Here is an 18495-nt window from a genome sequence, read left to right on the forward strand (position 1 = left end):
TTGCCTAGTTTTTGCAATGGCAGCGTTTTCCCAATTTGAACTAGCGATTATGAACTTGGAGTGATCCAAAAACTTTTATTGTAAATAGTTGCACCTCTTTAGGTGCCCTTTCTTGGTTTTACATAAAAAGACACTTTGCGAAGATAATGTTTTTGCATGGACACTTTTCGAAGATGATGTCTACCTCAAAGGACAGTGCAAGAGATCCCGGCTGGGAGTGGTGTCAAGCACCTTACAAGAATAACTGTTGAATATTTTACTGTGAAGTATTTGATAATGTGTTTTACAAGAGTATTAGTAACTGAGAAATGGCTTTTATAGAAGAATTAGGAATGTCTGATATAGAGATGAGTGATGCGAATAAAGAATTGAAAGTAGACAGGTGACGGACCAGGTACTTGCGGTCAGCGTCTTGCGTCTAGAAGAGACAGTGAAAGTTGAAAAATAAATGTGTACTAGAGAAGGAAAATGAGAGAAAAATGTGTTACAGAGAACAGCACTTTGAATTGAGAATTGCACTTAGAATTAAATTTTTTTTTTTAGATAGGATTTAAGATAGAATTGTTTGTAACGTTCAAGATGAGTACCTCCTGTACTAGGAAGATTAGTATAAGAAAAGTTTGTTATGCATTACAAAATTTTTGAATGTTTCTTTGCTGTCTACTTTGTTATCTTGCAGCCCGCGGACATGCTGTGTTTAACGGGGGGGTATGTGGCGCCCCTGAGGCTCAGTCGCCACAGAGGTTCTGCACCTTCTCCTAAGGTGTAGTGCCCCACCAACTAGGTAAGTTGGGAACTCCTTTCCACACTCCAACACCTGCACCCACACACAGGATAGTTCAGCAATGGACCAGATTGCGGCTCCATGCTTAGAGGATAGCAGAGCACCTTTCGTGGGTTCTTGCTTCGTAACACGAGATGTGCTGGGAGGTGGGTGGAGTTGATATTCATATAAAAGGTTGGGAAGGTTTAGAATTACAGATCAGTCTGAGGTCAGTCTGGAGTTCAGTCAGACGGGGAGTCTGAGTCAGAGAGCAGGCTGACAGGAGGTCAGCCTGACAGGAGCTCAAGGTGGAGGAAGACAGTCAGTCAGGCGAGGCTGAGGACTGGTCTTAGTGGAACGAGCTCCCTAGGAAAGGAACAGAAGGAGAAAGACGTAGAACTGCAACCTAAGCTTCCATGAGAGAGAGAAAGAACAGCGCGGAACGAAGGAGTAGGAGAACAGAGAGGAGTTGTGGGTTGGGAGAGGAACCCTGCCTATAGGTTCTCAGCGCAAGGCCGGTGCCCGGTCAACGCGGTTGTATGGACACTTATGGTTCTGCAGCAGACACCGGTGGAGTAGTTGGCTGTAAATGCACTACTCCCATCCAAGACTTGGGACACAACAGCAACACGGATAGAGAGCCGGGATCCAGGAGGTCCCTGATCAGGCTACAGCTGTCTGTCATACAAGTAGAGTTGTTAGGAACATCTGACAGGAGGAACTTCAGAGTAACCACGGTACTGGAGCTCTCCACACTAAAAGGCGCAATAGAGGAGTCGTTCAGGACAGGTACATGTTGGCGGAGTGTTGAAGAGGAGAAGCCTGACTTGCCTGGGAGGTTGATTGAGTCTCTGCCCCAGAGGACACGGCACAGAGGCAGGCACCAGTGTGTACCACGAACAGTGAGTAAAGCTTTGGAACTACAAGCCCTGGTGTCTTCCAGTCATTGTGCACCAATGCCGGCAACACCGCTACATCTGGGTACCATCCTTTACACTACCTGTGCTTACACATTGCCCTGGGGTTACAGCTTCACCTGTGGGAAGCTACACCATCTTTGCTGCAACACACCATCAGCCCCAGAGGCTCTGCACGCAGCGTTGGCTTAACATCTTGCTTGCCAAACACCACAGGTGGCGTCACAAACTATTCCATAAACTATATTACAAACAACCATTGATTTGGGTGCCCAGGGCCACGGACCGGGTCACTGCTGCTGTGACACATTCCCCTGACACCGGCCCGGTACCAAGTACCCCACAGCCCTGGGAGGGCAACCCATGCGCAACTGCTTAACATTTAGCAAACGGCAGAGTTCCTTCATCATTTTTTACATAAAGGGGGTTCTCTGGTCTGTTAAAATCTCTTGAGGAATTCCCACCTGCGAAAACATACCCATGAGTTCCTTTGCTATAAGCTTAGCTGATGTGTGGCGCAGAGGACTGTCCTCAGGATATCGGGTAGCATAATCTAGAACTACCAGGATGTGTTGTGTCCCCTTGCTGACTTATTGAGAGGCCCCACCAGATCCATTGCCACTCTCTCGAAGGATACCTCTATAATTGTCAAAGACATCAAAGGACTCCAAAAGTGAGGCTGGGAACTGGTTACCTGGTACATTGGACAGGAATTACAGTACCGTTTAACTTCTTCATGGACCCCTAGCCATTAGAACCGCTGCAGAATTCGGTCTAGGGTTTTCTTTTGGCCCAAATGCCCACCAAGTACATGCGCATGTGCTAAGTCCATTACCAGACTATTTTCTTCACTCGGTACAACAAATCTTGGTGTAGCTTAAAGCGTCGCAGCACTGTAGCTGCCCCAGGTTGTTGGGGTTCCCCATTGACAAACAATACATTTTCTCTAGCCCGGGCCAAAGTAGGGTCTCGGAGTTGCGCTATACCAAAATTGTCACCTGACACATTCAAGTCTGACAACTCGGGTCCCGGCGGCAAGTCTTCCACCTCTCCAGTCAATACTTCTATGGGAGAATTCTTTCCCTCGTCCACCGAAGGGAAGGTTACCCCTACCGCCAGCACTTCTTCTTCCGGGCCACCAGGTTCATGTCCAACTTCTGGAGAATGTAACCTGGCTGCCTCTGGTGCCGGCAGTTGCTCCGTGGGTGAGACAACAGATGGCCACAGCATAGAAAATAAAGGAAAGTCTCTTCCAATTATCACCTCTCAATGCAAATTAGTCACAACCCCCTCCTCGTGGCACCGCCTCCCCGCTGGCGTGCTGATCACCACAAGTGCAGTGGGATAGTCTTTTAAGTCCCCATGTATACACAACACCCCAATTTTCCAACCCGCATCCTCGCTGGTTTGTATCCAGCTGGCTCGTACCAGGGTTACAAGACTCCCTGAGTCCAATAGGGCCACGGCCGGGGTGCCCTCCACTTCAACCTGACACAAATGTTCCATATTGGGACCTTTCAGGGTGCCCATTGCACACATCGGTTTGACATAGTGAGACTGGCGGTACCCAAAGTTGGTGCCCATGGGCTCAGCCAGGTGGGGGCAATCAGCTCTCATATACCCTGGTTCCTGGCACCGCCAGCAGATTATGGGGCTCCTTACTTCCTCAGATAAGTCCTGAGCAGCCTTCCTGGTCTCCACTCGCCGAACCAGGGGTAGAGACTTAGGGAACCTTCCTGTTACCTTCCGAGGAGTCCCTCTCTGTAGCTCTTTGGTAGCCCCATACCTTTCTATGAGGTCTATCATCTGCATGGCATTAGTAGGGGATGCCTGTCTGACTCATGACTAGAGGGAGGGGGGCAAAGCTCTCCAAAACTTATCAGTCACTATGTGGTCCAGCATGGCCGTGGGGGACAACATCTCAGGCTGCAACCACTTTCGTAACAGGTGCATCAGGTCGTAATACTGGGACCGAGCCGGCTTGGAGGGGGTATACTCCCACTGGTGTACCTGCTGGGCCCGAACTAACACATTTACCCCAAGACGTGCCAGTATCTCACCCTTGACGACTGTGTAGTCCGCCCTTTGCTCCATGGGTAGGTTCTGATACGCTTTCAAAGGTCTTGGGACCAGAAACGGAGAGATGATTTCTGCCCACTGGTCCCAGGGTAGCTTCTCTCTCTCAGCGACTCCTTCGAACATCTCCAGGTACGCCTCCACATCGTCCAACTTCTCCATTTTGGGAACCGCTGTACGAACCACTTTCTGGACATCATGCATTCCCCGGTTAGTTCCTTTTGTCTGTGCTGTCATGATATGCTGTATCAACAGCTGATTGGTCTCCTGCTGCTGCTGCATAGCCTGCTGTCGCATGGCCTCCTGCTGCTAATGCCACATGGCCTCTTGCTGCTGCTGCATAGCCTGCTGCTGCTGTGTAGCCTGTTGCTGTCGCATGGCCTTTATGAGCGTTTTGACCGTGGCCTCCATTTCTGGAAAGTTCCCCGCCTGGGTCTGTGCCACTTGTTTCACCCAGGACATAGGCTGGGGTACAGATCAAAAATAAGTAAAAACAGCCTGGCCTCATTGCGTTTGCCCGCATTCAGTCCGCCAATTGTAGGGATCCGCTCTGGTAGGTAATGGCAGGGCTGCAGTAAAGAGGCAACACACAGGCTTAAAGTCTAATTTCAGTGGTTTAATGTAACTTTGCAAACAGCAGGTTAACAGAAAATAAGGAAAAACATAAATATACTCCAGCTTGGAGACTCACCTCTTGCATGGAACGGGCTTAACTAAGCGGCTGCCAGGTCCTGCGGCATCCGGCGGGTGCCATTCCCAGGGTTGTTGAGAGTCTTGCTGCTATAGTCCTGCAGCACGGGGATCCTGTATACAAGTTCAGGCTAAGTCCAGTCAAGTTCCTGTAACTTCCAGACACACACTCACCATGTGCCAAATACCAACCTCCATTACATAGCCCATAACCCCTCCCACCGGTGAGGTAGCCATCACATGGGCTGATCACGTGACCATGACATCATCGCAGGTCCTGTCTTTAGGGAAAAACCCGGTCAAACATTAATCTGCTGGGAGAAATGTATCTTCCATCCAGTAAAACACCCTGTACTGTACCACATAATATACTGTATATATTGTATATACTGTATGTTTTATTTGTCCTTTTGCTATATGGAATATCAAAGGAGACTGCTCTATTCCATTTAAAGGTGTCTAGTAAAATCTTGGATGTATAAAAAAATCCATAAGGGGTAAACATGCCCTAAAGGGCATGTCACGCTAAGCGATATCGCTAGCAATATCGCTATAACTTGTGACGTTATAGCGATATTGCTAGCGATATCGCTGTGTCTGATACTTACCTCCGACCGGCTCCCCCGCTGGTTATCGCTGATCGCGCGAGAACAGGCTGGACCGTTTCTCGTCGTCTGCTTCCTGCTGGGCTTCCTGCTGTGACGACGAGCGAAGCGTGGAGCCGGGCGGGAGGACGCAGGATCGCCTGGTGTGACAGGTAAGTAGCGATCCCCGTCTCCAGCGATGTCGCTGGTGAGATCTGCCTGTGTGGCAGCTCACTAGCGACCACTTAGCGATGTACCAGCGATCCTGACCGTGTCATATCGTTGGTCGGGATCGCTGGTACATCGCTAAGTGTGACAGTACCTTAAGTGGACATTTGATGTCACATTGTCCAAAAGTGGATTTTTAGGGCACACAGCGTTTTCTGCCACAGTCAAAAATGAAATTTTATCAGCAGCATGCATACTGGAGCACTGCCTCTGTCACACTCCTTGCCGCGGTTATCTGGTTAGGAGCACAAGGGACTGATCGTAAATGATCATGGCACAAAATCTATGATAAAGTTGCGATAAGTTAAATTCTTGCTTTCTCTTAACATTGTGCTGTTACATATACAGCAGTTAGTAAATCCTTATCTAATCCGGAATTCAGTATCTCATTTCGGTGTTTGGAACAGATTGCTGAATACCAAATCTAGGGAGCTCATGTGTAAGCAGATGTGATTGGAAATGGATGTCTTAAATTAATCAGTGGTCAAACTGAAACCTAAGCAAATACCCAGAAGTAATGTTAATGCTTCAGTCTCAATATAATAATCAATCCTTTTGAAACTGAGTAACTATGTATCAGGTGCCTGATAATCTTCTTTCCCAGAGATGGTTTGGTTGCTTATGGTTTAAAATTATTATTTATTATAATAGTGCAATTTATTCCATGGTACTTTACATGTGAAAAGGGCATGCGTAATAAAAACGAGTAAAGTAATCTTAACCCCTTAGTGACAGAGCCAATTTGCAGCTTAATGACCAGACCAATTTTTACAATTCTGACCACTGTCTCTTTATGAGGCTATAACTCTGGAACGCTTTAACGGATCCCGCTGATTCTGAGATTGTTTTTTCGTCACATATTGTACTTCATGTTAATGGTAAAATTTCTTCGACATGACTTGTGATTATTTATGAAAAAAATGAAATATGGCGAAAATTTTTAAAATTTTGTAATTTTAAAACTTTAAATTTTTATGCCCTTAAATCAGAGAGATATGTCACACAAATTTCTTAATAAATATTATTTCCCACATGTCTACTTTACATCAGCACAATTTTGTAAACAAATTTTTTTTTGTTAGGAAGTTATAAGGGTTAAAAGTTGAACAGCGATTTTTCATTTTTACAACAAAATTAACAAAACCATATTTTTTAGGGACCACATCATATTTAAAGTCATTTTGAGGGGTGAAGATGACAGAAAACACCCAAAAGTGATACCATTCTAAAACTGGACCCCTCAAGGTGCTCAAAACCACATTCAAGTTTATTAACCCTTTTCATGCTTCACAGGAACTGAAGCAATGTGGAAGGAAAAAATTAACATTTAACTTTTTTTGCAAAAAAATTACTTTTGAACCAATTTTTTTTATTTTCGCAAGTGTTAGAAAAGAAAATGAACAAAAAAATTCATTGTGCAATTTCTCCTGAATACGTTGATACCACATATGTGGGGGTAAACCACTTTTTGGGCGCACGGCAGGGATTGGAACGGAAGGAGCGCCGTTTGACTTTTCCAATGCAGAATTGGCTGGATTTGAGATCTGATGCCATGTTGCGTTTAGAGAGCTTCTGATGTGCCTAAACAGTGGAAACCCCCCACAAGTGACACAATTTTGGAAACTAGACCCCCTAAGGAACTTATCTAGATGTGCGGTGACCACTTGCAACCCCCAAGTGCTTCACAGAAGTTTATAACATACAGCCGTAAAAACAAAAAGATAATTTTTTTTCACAAAAATGATCTTTTTGCACCCAATTTTTTATTTTACCAAGGGTATCAAGAGGAATTGGACCCCAAAAGTTGTTGTGCAGTTTGTCCTGAGTATGCTGATACCACATATGTGGGGGTAAACCACTTTTTGGGCGCAAACAGAAGGAGCGCCGTTTGACTTTTCCAACGTAGAATTGGCTGGATTTGAGATCTGACGCGATGTTGCGTTTATAGAGCCTCTGATGTGCCTAAACAGTGGAAACCCCCCACAAGTGACACCATTTTGGAAACTAGACCCCCTAGGGAACTTATCTAGATGTGCGGTGACCACTTGCAACCCCCAAGTGCTTCACAGAAGTTTATAACGTACAGCAGTAAAAATAAAAAATCATTTTTTTTTTAACAAAAATGATCTTTTTGCCCCCAATTTTTTATTTTACCAAGGGTATCAAGAGGAATTGGACCCCAAAAGTTGTTGTGCAGTTTGTCCTGAGTATGCTGATACCCCATATGTGGGGGTAAACCTCAGTTTGGGTGCACGGTAGAGCCAGGAAGGGAAGGAGCACCGTTTCAATTTTAATCTCAAAATTGTGAGACCGGATGCCATGTCGGGTTTGAACATGTGCCTAAACAGCAGAAACCCCCCAAAACTGACCCCATTTTGGAAACTACACCCCTCAAAGATTTTATCCAGGGGTATATTGAGCAATTTGAACCCACAGATACGACACAGAATTTGATAACATTGTGTCGTCATATTGAAAAAGTTCATTTTTTCCACAAAAATCTTGGTTTAGACCTGAATTTCTCACTTTTGTCAGAGATTACACCAAAAAGTTGACCCAACAATTTGTTATCCACTTTCTTATGAGCGTGGCGATATCCCATATGTAGTCAAAAAGGACTGTTTGGACAAACTGCAGGGCTCGGACAGGAAGGGGCACAATGTGACTTTATTTGAAAATCCTTTCAGGAATTATTACTCACAGAGGGAGGCATGCTCCTAAAAGTACTTTGGCTGATTATAAAACTTGGTCTTGCTAACAAAACAGTTGTCCCACATTTGCGTTAATTGTAGCAGGAAGAAAAAACTGTATGGAATGAAGGGCAAAATGTGGAGGAAAATGCAGCCAACTATGTGGCAAAGCTGAGTTTGTTCCAAAGATGAAAGAACACCAGCTGGACTAGAATTGCACAGACTTTCAGGGACCGGTCGTACAGCGTCCTTTTAGCTCCATCAACCCCTATATGAGAGACGAATGTGCCAATAGACGTGGTGCACCATAGCAAGCTCCCACCCGCCAAGGTCAGAACCGCTATATGCACAAAACAATCAATCCCCTACAGAATCTGTATTGTCTGGTACCAGAGGTTCGGCAAGAACCTTACGGTAAAGTCCATAGTGTATAAGTACGGAACTTCCTCATTTTTAGAAATCCTCCAATAAAATGATTATGCCCGAATCACCAACATAAATATAAGTAATATAAATGGAAGCCAAAGTTTTGTGTAGCAAGACAGTCATAAAAACAGTCAAAGTTAGGTAAATGGTAAAAAATGTTTGTGAGTAATCAGGTCTTAGAATTTTCAAATGACTTGACTTTTCAGGAACATTTGTGGGGTCCACACTCGAGCGTACAGACTGGGTACGTGGACGAGAATTTGTTGGAATAGCAGTTTGGTATGGGATTGATCAAGCCCTAGAATTTTCAGATGACCTGACTTTTCAAGAACATTTGTGAGGTCCACACTCTGGGTTGTACAGACGTGGGTACGTGGATGAGAATTTGTTGGAATAGTAGTTTGGTATGGGATTGATCAAATGTTGGAATTGTGGAATGGGGTAAAAGGGGACTACTAATGAAAATTTCTCTATTACTTGTTCCAAATTACTCTACTGAGGCCAATAAGCAGAAAATAAAACTTATATAAAAAAAACTAATAATTGTGGGTGGTGTGGTAGGTCTCAAAGCAGGGGGAGATACAAAGGCCTGGTTGGGATGGGCATGTGGGGCAGTAGTACCGGGAATCACTCCGTTTGCCATGCTTCCTGCAAACCCGGCATCGTTTTTGAGGATACCTTTGGGTGGGCGTGACAGGGACAGGGTGTGGTAAATGGCGCTCTGCAAGTCTCCGGGAATCCTCAGACTGAAAGGCTTCCCCCGGTGCCATTGACTGAAACAGGAGGCCCTCAACAATTTTTTCCTGAAACTGGAGGAATGTAAGGGGTCCTTGGGCTTTTTTATATAGTACGAAACTGTTGTATGTGGCAGTTTGAATAAGGTAGATGGCCACCTTTTTGTACCAGGCCCTGGTCTTCCGCTTGACCAGGTAAGGTTGCAGAACCTGGTCTGATAAGTCAACGCCACCCATAAACTTATTATATTCTGTGACACAGACCGGTTTTTCCTTGTCCCTGGTGGCACCCCTCTCTCTGACCGTCACAGTGGTGTCCGCATGCAGTGTGGTAAGCATGTAAACGTCCTTCCTGTCCTTCCACTTCACTGCAAGGAGTTGGTCATTTGCAAGTGAGAAAGACGCCCCCTGCTCCAAACGCCTGGACACCAACTGTGACGGAAACCCCACTCTATTTTTCCTGATTGTCCCACAGGCCCCTGTATTTGCAGCGTGGAGGTATTTATATAGAGGGATGCTTGTATAATAATTGTCCATATACACATGGTACCCTTGATTTAGAAAGGGTGTCATTAGCTCCCAGACAATTTTGCCTGGGATGCCAATTGTCTGGGGGCAGTTTGGAGGGTTTATTTGGCGGTCCCTACCTTCATAAATTAGGAAGGTGGAAGTGTACCCTGATGAGCTCTCACAAGTTTTGTATAATTTTATGCCGTATTTGGCACGCTTGGAGGGGATAAATTGGCGGAATGACAGACGGCCCTTGTAGCTCATCAAGGACTCGTCGACTGCCACATTTTTCTCTGGGGTATAGGAATTTAGAAATAAATTTTACAGGAGGGAAATTAGGGGTCTCAATTTATTTAGCCGATCATAATTGGGGTCAGTTCTTGGGGGGACTTGGGAATTGTCACTGAAGTGGAGGAATCTCATCAGGGCTTCATAACGAACTCGGGACATGACAGCTGCAAATACAGGGGTGCTGTGGACAGCTTTTGTTGCCCAGTAAGAGCGGAGTGAGGGTTTTTTTACAAAACCCATATACAGGGTAAGGCCTAAAAATTTTTTTATTTCAGGGACATTGGTGGGCATCCAGGAACGGGAATGAAAGGCAGTGGGTTTTTGGGAAATATATTGTCGGGCATATAGGTTTGTCTGGTGGACGATCAATTCTAGGACTTCGGGGCTAATGAAAATTTGGAAATAATCAATGGGGGTAAAATTAGTGACATCTACTGTTATTCCAGGGACAGCAGAAAAAGGGGGAATTTGAGGGGAAAATGAGGTGTCATTATACCACAGCGATGGGGGGACTGTGGTACTTGGCCCTGCCTCTGAAGCTTCAGCAGTGACGACCGACTCCGCTACCATCGGGCTGAGGGATCCCGTGGAGGAAGAGTCGTCGTCACTGTCAGAAAGCTGCTCAGCTTCAGAGGCAGATTCTGTTTCACTGCCGGAGCTGCCGGAGCAAAGCAGGCTGTAAGCTAGCTCCGCGCTGTACGTTTTCTGCGCCATTTTATTTCTCTGCCTAATGAATACTAACTCTAATCTCACCCTTTTTTTCCTCCTAACCCTAATATGTGTAACCCTAACCCTAGTAGCACGTATACCCTAACCCTAGTAGCACGTATACCCTAACTCTAGAGGCACGTATACCCTAACCCTAGTAGCACGTATACCCTAACCCTAGTAGCATGTATAACCCTACCCCTAGTAGCACGTATACCTTAACCCTAGAGGCACGTATACCCTAATCCTAGTAGCACGTATAACCCTAACCCTAGTAGCATGTATAACTAGCACGTATAGCCCTAACCCTGGTAGCACGTATAGCCCTAACCCTAGCCCTAACCCTAAAAAAATTTTTTTTTTATTATCCCCTGACAATGGGGATGGGGATGTGGGGGATTTGGAGGGGTAATCTGATTTTTATGACGCTGCGGACGCAGCAAAATCAGATTTCACTTTGCTGACAGGGCAGCACTTGAGCTGTAGTTTATCTCTCTTCTCTCCCAGAACAACTACAAGGAGAGAAGAGAGACAGCACAGCCCAAGTGTTGCCATATTTACAAATATTGGGGGCTATGATCACTGTGATAGGGTCTATCACAGTGATCAAAACCCAGCAACCAATGAGAAAATTCTCACTGGTTGCTGGGTACAGTCAGGCAGATCTTGCCGGGCGCACTGCGCATGCGCCCGCCATTTTCTTTCTGCCGAGGAAGGAGGGGGGCCAGGAGTGCAGGGTGGAATCGAAAAGGTACCGGGGGGGATCGGAGGACCCGTGGACCACTTTTCTCTGCCCTCGATCACATCAGAGGGGAGAGAAACTAAATATAAAATCACGTTTTTTTTTTTTTGGTTGCGGTCGCCGTTATAGGGTTAATAACGGCGATCGCAACCCCGGGGTCGGTAAATACCGACCTGGATGATGTTCTCCAGGGTCTCGGCTGCCTGCAGTAAGGCAGATCTTGGCGGGCGCCATTTTCTTTCTACCGAGGAAGAAGGAGGAAGGAGGGGGGCCAGGACAGGAGGAAGGAGGGGGGCCAGCAGTGCGGGGGGGAATCAAAAACGTACCGGGGGGGATCGGAGGACCCAGGGACCCCTTTTCTCTCCCCTCGATCACATCAGAGGGGAGAGAAACTAAATATAAAATCGCGTTTTTTTTTTTTTTGCGGTCGCCGTTATAAGGTTAATAACGGCGATTGCAACCCTGGTGTCGGTAAATACCGACTCGAATCATGTTCTCCAGGGTCTCGGCTGCCACAGGCAGCCGAGACCCCGGAGAAAATCCGACTGTGAGGGGCGCTGTTTCCTTTCTCCACAGCGCCGTTAATTAACGGCGCTGTGGTTTAAGTACCCATAGCGACCGCCGTTAAAAGGCGTATCGGCGGTCGTTAAGGGGTTAAACAATACAAGTCACGACTGGTACAGGAGGAGAGAGGACCCTGCCTGTGAGGGCTCACAATCTACAAGGGCTGGGTGAAGATACAGTAGGTGAGGGTAGAGCTGGTCATGCAGTGGCTTGGTCGATTGGTGGTTACTGCAGGTTGTAGGCTTGTCGGAAGATGTCCTTATATGCACTGGTATTCTGATGATTTTGTCCTTAAAGGGAACTTGTCACGGGAAAAAACACTATTAACCTGCATATATGGGATTAACCTGCAGGTTAATAGCACACTTAGACCCCAGTAGGAAATGAACTTTATTCCTCCGAGTAGTGTCAGAGTTTCTGTCATGGGAGCGACGTCGCCACGGGTTCAGTCACTGCTCTGTGTATAGAGCATGGCAACTGTTGCCACGCACTCGGCATTAACTGACAGCAGCTCAGCAGGAGGACCGGCTATCAGTTAGTTCTGGAGGCACACATACAGCCACCGCTTTCTATACACAGAGCGGTGAGTGAAACCGTGCCAGCAACACCCCATCACGGAATGCTGAATGCTACCGGGAAGAGTAACATTAGCTTACTCCCTGCAGCAGGGATCTAAGTGCCAGTGCCAGGCATGTTCAGAATGCTATTAGCCTGCAGACTAACCCTATAACTGCAGGCAGGGCTGCCACCAGGAATTTTGGGCCTTCATAATGGCAACATTTTCCGGCCCCCTTGAGATTCCGCTCAGGCTCCACCCCCAGCTCCACCTCCAACCCTCGAACCTTCCACAGTCCACCGCCCACTCATAGAAAAACTCCACATCTGCACCATGTCCTCACCAATCACACATTATCAGTTCCCATCTAATGCCAGATCACATACATAGCCAGCAGCATTTGTTTTGGCTAAAAGATTTTTTTAAAGCCGCCACCACGACAAGGTAGACTCTTTTGGCCGGGCCCTACTCTACTCTAAACTACTAAATATTTGTTAAAATATCCAATACTCTTTTTAGGTATATTTTATTTATGTTTCTTTAACACCTTCATGACCCAGCCTATTTTGACCTTAATGACCAGGCCATTATTTGCAATTCTGACCAGTGTCCATTTATGAGGTAATAACTCAGGAACTCTTCAACAGATCCTAGCAATTCTGAGATTGCTTTTTTCATGGCATATTGGGCTTCATGTTAGTGGTAAATTTAGGTAGATAATTTTTGAAAAAAATGGAAATTTGGCGAAAATTTCGCAATTTTCAAATTTTGAATTTTTGTTCTGTTAAACCAGAGAGCTATGTGACACAAAATAGTTAATAAGTAACATTTCCCACATGTCTACTTTACATCAGCACAATTTTGGAAGCAAATTTTTTTTGTTAGGAAGTTATAAGGGTTAAAAGTTGACCAGCAATTTCTCATTTTTACAACAAAATTTACAAAACCATTTTTTTTTAAGGACCACCTCATATTTGAAGTCACTTTGAGGGGTCTATATGGCAGAAAATACCCAAAAGTGACACCAATCAAAAAACTGCACCCCTCAAGCTACTCAAAACTACATTCCAGAAGATTATTAACCCTTCAGGTGCTTCACAGGAACTAAAGCAATGTGGAAGGAAAAAAATGGACATTTTAATTTTTCCAACAAAAATTTTCTTTTAGCATCAATTTTTTAATTTTTACATGGGCAACAGGATAAAATAGATCCTAAAATTTGTTGGTCAATTTCTCCTGAGTACACTGATACCTCATATGTGGTCATAAACCAGTGTTTGGGTTTGTCCAGTTTTTCCTGAGTACGCTGGTACCCCATATAAGGGGGGAACCACTGTTTGGGTGCACAGCAGGGATCAGAAGTGAAGGAGCTCCATTTGACTTTTTGAATGGAAAATTAGCTCCAATTGTAAGCGGACACCATGTCGTGATTGGAGAGCCCCTGTGTGCCTAAACTTTGAAGCTCCCCAACAAATGACCCAATTTTGGAAACTAGACCCCCTAAGGAACTTATCTAGATACATAGTGAGCACTTTGAACCCCCAGGTGCTTCACAGAAGTTTATAACGCAGAGTCGTGAAAATAAAAAAATTTTTTCCTCAAAAAATGATTTTTTAGCCCACAATTTTTTATTTTCACAAGGGTAACAGGAGAAATTGGACCCCAAACGTTGTTGTACAGTTTGTCCTGAGTACGCTGGTACCCCATATGTGGAGGGAACCACTGTTTGGGCACACGTCGGGGCTCGGAAGGGAAGTAGTGACGTTTTGAAATGCCGACTTGATGGAATGGTCTGTGGGCATCATGTTACGTTTGCAGAGCCCCTGATGTTTTGTTTTCAATGTTTTATTTATTGAAACAATATTGGTAACTTGACAGCAACGCAATAGATACCACAATGCAGGTATGTTACATCACAAATAATACAATACAGTGTTCAAAGGACTCTTTTGATCTCAAGAATGGTAATGAGTACTAGAGGATGTCCATATCTATAGGGATGTAAGCACTCACATCTTCGTCGAAATATCGTTACCTTGTAAAAATGACGATTAAGTCTTACTTGTTATTAATAAATTAGACATACATTTGGCACAGGACCTGGGCCCAATGTTGAATAATAAACCTTGAAGTGGAACAATTAGCTTAGTAGGAACCCAGTCAGGGCCCAAGAAAATGGAGAGAGTAAACCATAGGGTTCTATCAATAAACCGGGTGGGGGAGGGGGAAAGAGGGAGGGGGTCGAGAAGAGGGGGGGAGGCAGAGGTCTGCAAACATGATGCTCAAGTCCATAGTTTAAGATGTAGAGTCAGGTGTATACATAGAAATGAATTTTTCTGATTTCCTGTACGATACCCAAAGACTCCAAACATATAAGAAAGCGGAAAAGCTATGTGTAGAAAGTGCTACCAACTCTTCAGCATGGTATAACTGGTCAATTTTAGTTAATAACTGGCTCCTGCTTGGGATGTTGGACGTAAGCCAATATGAAGACAGAAGGAGCTTGCCGGCTGCAGGATGAAGGACACCAGTTTCGATATGGCTTTGTTATTTGGGATACTTGGGAGATTGAGGAAAACATGTTCCGGTATGAACTTTATGTGGGTACGTGCTACTTCATCTAAAACTTGTGATACCATGTTCCAAAATTTTTGTATGACAGGACAGGCCCACCAAATATGAAGATATGACCCTCTGTCCATCTCGCATCTCCAACACAAGTCCGACAAAGTGGGGAACCATTTATGTAGCATAAGTGGCGTCGTATACCAATGAGTTAGTATTTTATAGCTATTTTCTTGGGCTCTCACACAGTGCGAGGGTCCATATGAAGACTTATATGTTAAATTAATTTGGGAGTCAGAAAAGGAATGGCGCAGCTCTCTCTCCCATCTCCGCACAAAGGCTCTTTTTTGAGAAACTTGTTGTATAAGCAGCATACTATAGAGGGCGGAGAGCACTTTTTTCGGAGTTTTTGTTTGGGAGCATAATGTTTCAAACGTGGTTAAAGGTCGTGTAAGGTCGCCTTTGATCATAGCGACTTCCTTAGGGATTCATAATGAAGAAAGGTGCAATTAGACACTGTAGGTAGTTTTTTCATATCTTGAAAGGATATAAAGAACCCCTCTTTATATAACTGATCTAATAGAGGTGATTTGTCAGTTGATGACGGATTCGTCAGTTCCCAAGCCATGGTATCCGAGACCTTAGCTAGCGGTGAGGGGGTTGGCGCTAAGCAAATTGCCACTGATTTCCAGCATTTAATCGTCACCCGAGTAAGGAGGTTCGGATAGGAAATTTTAGGTGTTGTTATAGGGGAGAGGATAACAGAACATAATTGAATCGGAGCCATCTGTTCTTCAATATTGAGCCAGGGTTTCTCTCCAGTCCTCCTGACCCAATCAACAGTCCTTGACAGGACAGCAGCCAAATAGTAAGTGTGAATGTTGGGGGCTCCCATACCACCTTTCCCTCTAGGTAATGAAAGTGTATGGGAGTTAAGTCTAGGACTATGTTTATTCTATATGTACCTAAAGATAGAACTATTGATCTGGGCCAGGAACGATCTGGGCAAATCTATAGGCAGCATCTGAAACAAATAGATTAATTTAGGTAAAAGGATGCTCTTAACCAGATTTTTTCTGCCTATCCAAGAAAGGTATGAGGCCCTCCATTTTTTAGTGTGGTCTGCAACCAAGTTAAGCATTGGCTTACAATTCAAGTTGAATAAATCTTTAAAGGACTAACTAATTTTTATGCCCAAATACTTTATATAATTGCCCGGCCAGTGGAAGGGGAATTGAGATTTGAAATCATTTATAGTGCTAGCAGGTATATTTATGCCCAGTGTTTCGGACTTAGATGGGTTAATTTTGAAATTGGAGAAAGAGCCATATCTCTCCAGGATCCGCATGATGGCTGGTATACCTCTATGAGGGCAAGTCATGGTGACTAATAAGTCGTCAGCGAAGGCCATAGTTTTATGCGAAGTACCCTGAATGTTCACTCCCCTATATCTTGACACATTTTTATAGCTTTGATGAGGGGTTCCATCACTGCTATGAATAGTAATGGTGAGAGAGGGCACCCCTGTCTTGTTCCGTTAAGAATCTCAAAGGAATTGGTAAGGGAGTTGTTAAGTTTAATTCTGGCTAAAGGGTGTGAGTACATTTTCAATATGGCCTCTACCAACAGAGGAGGAAAATTGAAGTTAAGGAGGGTTTCCTGCAAAAAGATCCAATCCACTCTGTCAAAAGCTTTTTCTGCGTCTGTGCCTAATAGCACCAAGGGTATCTTATGTAAGCTAGAATATTGCATCAAATGTAGAACTCTCCATGCATTTTCTTTGCCTTCTCTAACGCTAATGAAGCCGGTCTGATCAGGGGAGATCAGTTTAGGTAAATACTCCGCAATGCACCTCGCAAGCATACTGGCATAGATTTTCAGATCCATGTTCAGTAATGATATGGATCTGTAATTGCTGCAAAGCTCTGGGTCTTTGCCCTCCTTATGGTTTAGAGAGATATGAGCTTCCAAGGATTGGGGAGGGAAGGGTTTGCCTCGAAGTATTTCATCACAGAGAATAAGATAATAGGGTTCTAGGATCTCCGAAAAGGTTTTATAATATATAACAGGAAGACCATCGGGGCCAGGAGCTTTCCCGGAGGGGCTATTCGACAGAGTGGATCAGACCTCCCCCTGCGTGAAGGGCCTAGTCAGAGATTTTTGTTGTTCTGATGTGAGTTTGGGGAGCTTGAGGTCGGCTTAAAAGGACTGGACTTCTGTTTGTTTTCGTAACCTGTCGACGTCAGATTGACCAGGTTTCAGATTATATAGGCTTGAATAATATTTTAAAAATTCCTGAGAAATCAGGTCAATGTCAGACGTTTTACTGCCATTAGAAGTTTTCAGGGAGTGGATATAGGTCTTAGCTTGTCTAACTTTGATTAATGACATCATAAGTCTGGAGGCCTTATCGCCATGCACAAACATACGATTTCTCCAACTAATATACTGCTTTGCAGACTGCTTATTCAGTAGATCTTTTAGTTGTAAGCGTTTGGCTGTAAGTGCCTCCAGATTCCGACGTAGTAAGGTTCTTTTGTGTTACTTTTCTAAATTAACTATCTCTTCATATAGATCTTGTATTATCTTTTTGCGATGTTTATTGATTTGTGAAGCTATAGATATTAGTTCACCTCTGACCACTGCTTTGTGGGCCTCCCATATTGTTGGGAAACTCACCTCTGGGGAGACATTATTCTTGAAATAGTCTATTAAAGCATTCTTAATTCGTTGTTTATTAGTGTCTGAGATTAGAATTGAGTCGTTTAGTCTCCATGAGCGATACCCGTACTGAGGGGAGAATTTCTGCTTTAACCCCTTCCTGACATCCGACGGTATATCCCGTCCATGGGACCTGGGCCCCTATGCCCATGGACGGGATAGTACGTCGGGCGCGATCAGCGGCGCCCACGTGATGAGCGCCGCTGATCGCGGCCGGGTGTCAGCTGATTATCACAGCTGACACCCGGCACAATGTGTCAGGGGCGGTCACGGACCGCCCCCGACACGTTAACCCCTTGCACACCGCGATCAAACATGATCGCGGTGTACCGGGAGTTAAAGGGAAGCATCGGCAGGGAGGGGGCTCCCTCCGTGCTTCCCTGAGCCCCCCACGGCAGCGCAATGTGCAGCGCTGCTGCGGGGGACTCCTTTCCTCCAGGCCCCCGAATCCAAGATGGCGACGGGGGCCTTCGGGGGCCTGAGGAAGCTGGCTTCCTCAGTGCCTGCAAAGCGCAGGCATGAGGAAGCCTTCTGCAGTGCCTGTGTCAGATCGCTGATCTGTCACAGTGATCTGTGATGTGACAGATCAGCGATCTGTCACAGGACAGTGATGTCCCACCTGGGACTATTTAATAAAGTAAAAAAAAAAATAAAAAAAAGTGTAAAAATAATTAAAAAAAAATCGCCAAATAAATTAGAAAAAAAAAAAAAATATTCCCCCAATAAATCC

The 18495-nt window shown here is 44.9% G+C and overlaps 1 pseudogene; it reads right to left on the minus strand.

Moving 5' to 3' along the window:
- Positions 1–18495, minus strand: part of LOC141052382 (uncharacterized) — a 38298-nt pseudogene that overhangs the window by 14214 nt on the left and 5589 nt on the right.

The sequence above is a fragment of the Dendrobates tinctorius genome, unplaced genomic scaffold (assembly GCF_039654945.1).
Source record: "Dendrobates tinctorius isolate UK_male_01 unplaced genomic scaffold, ASM3965494v1 ptg000160l, whole genome shotgun sequence".
NCBI lineage: Eukaryota > Metazoa > Chordata > Amphibia > Anura > Dendrobatidae > Dendrobates > Dendrobates tinctorius.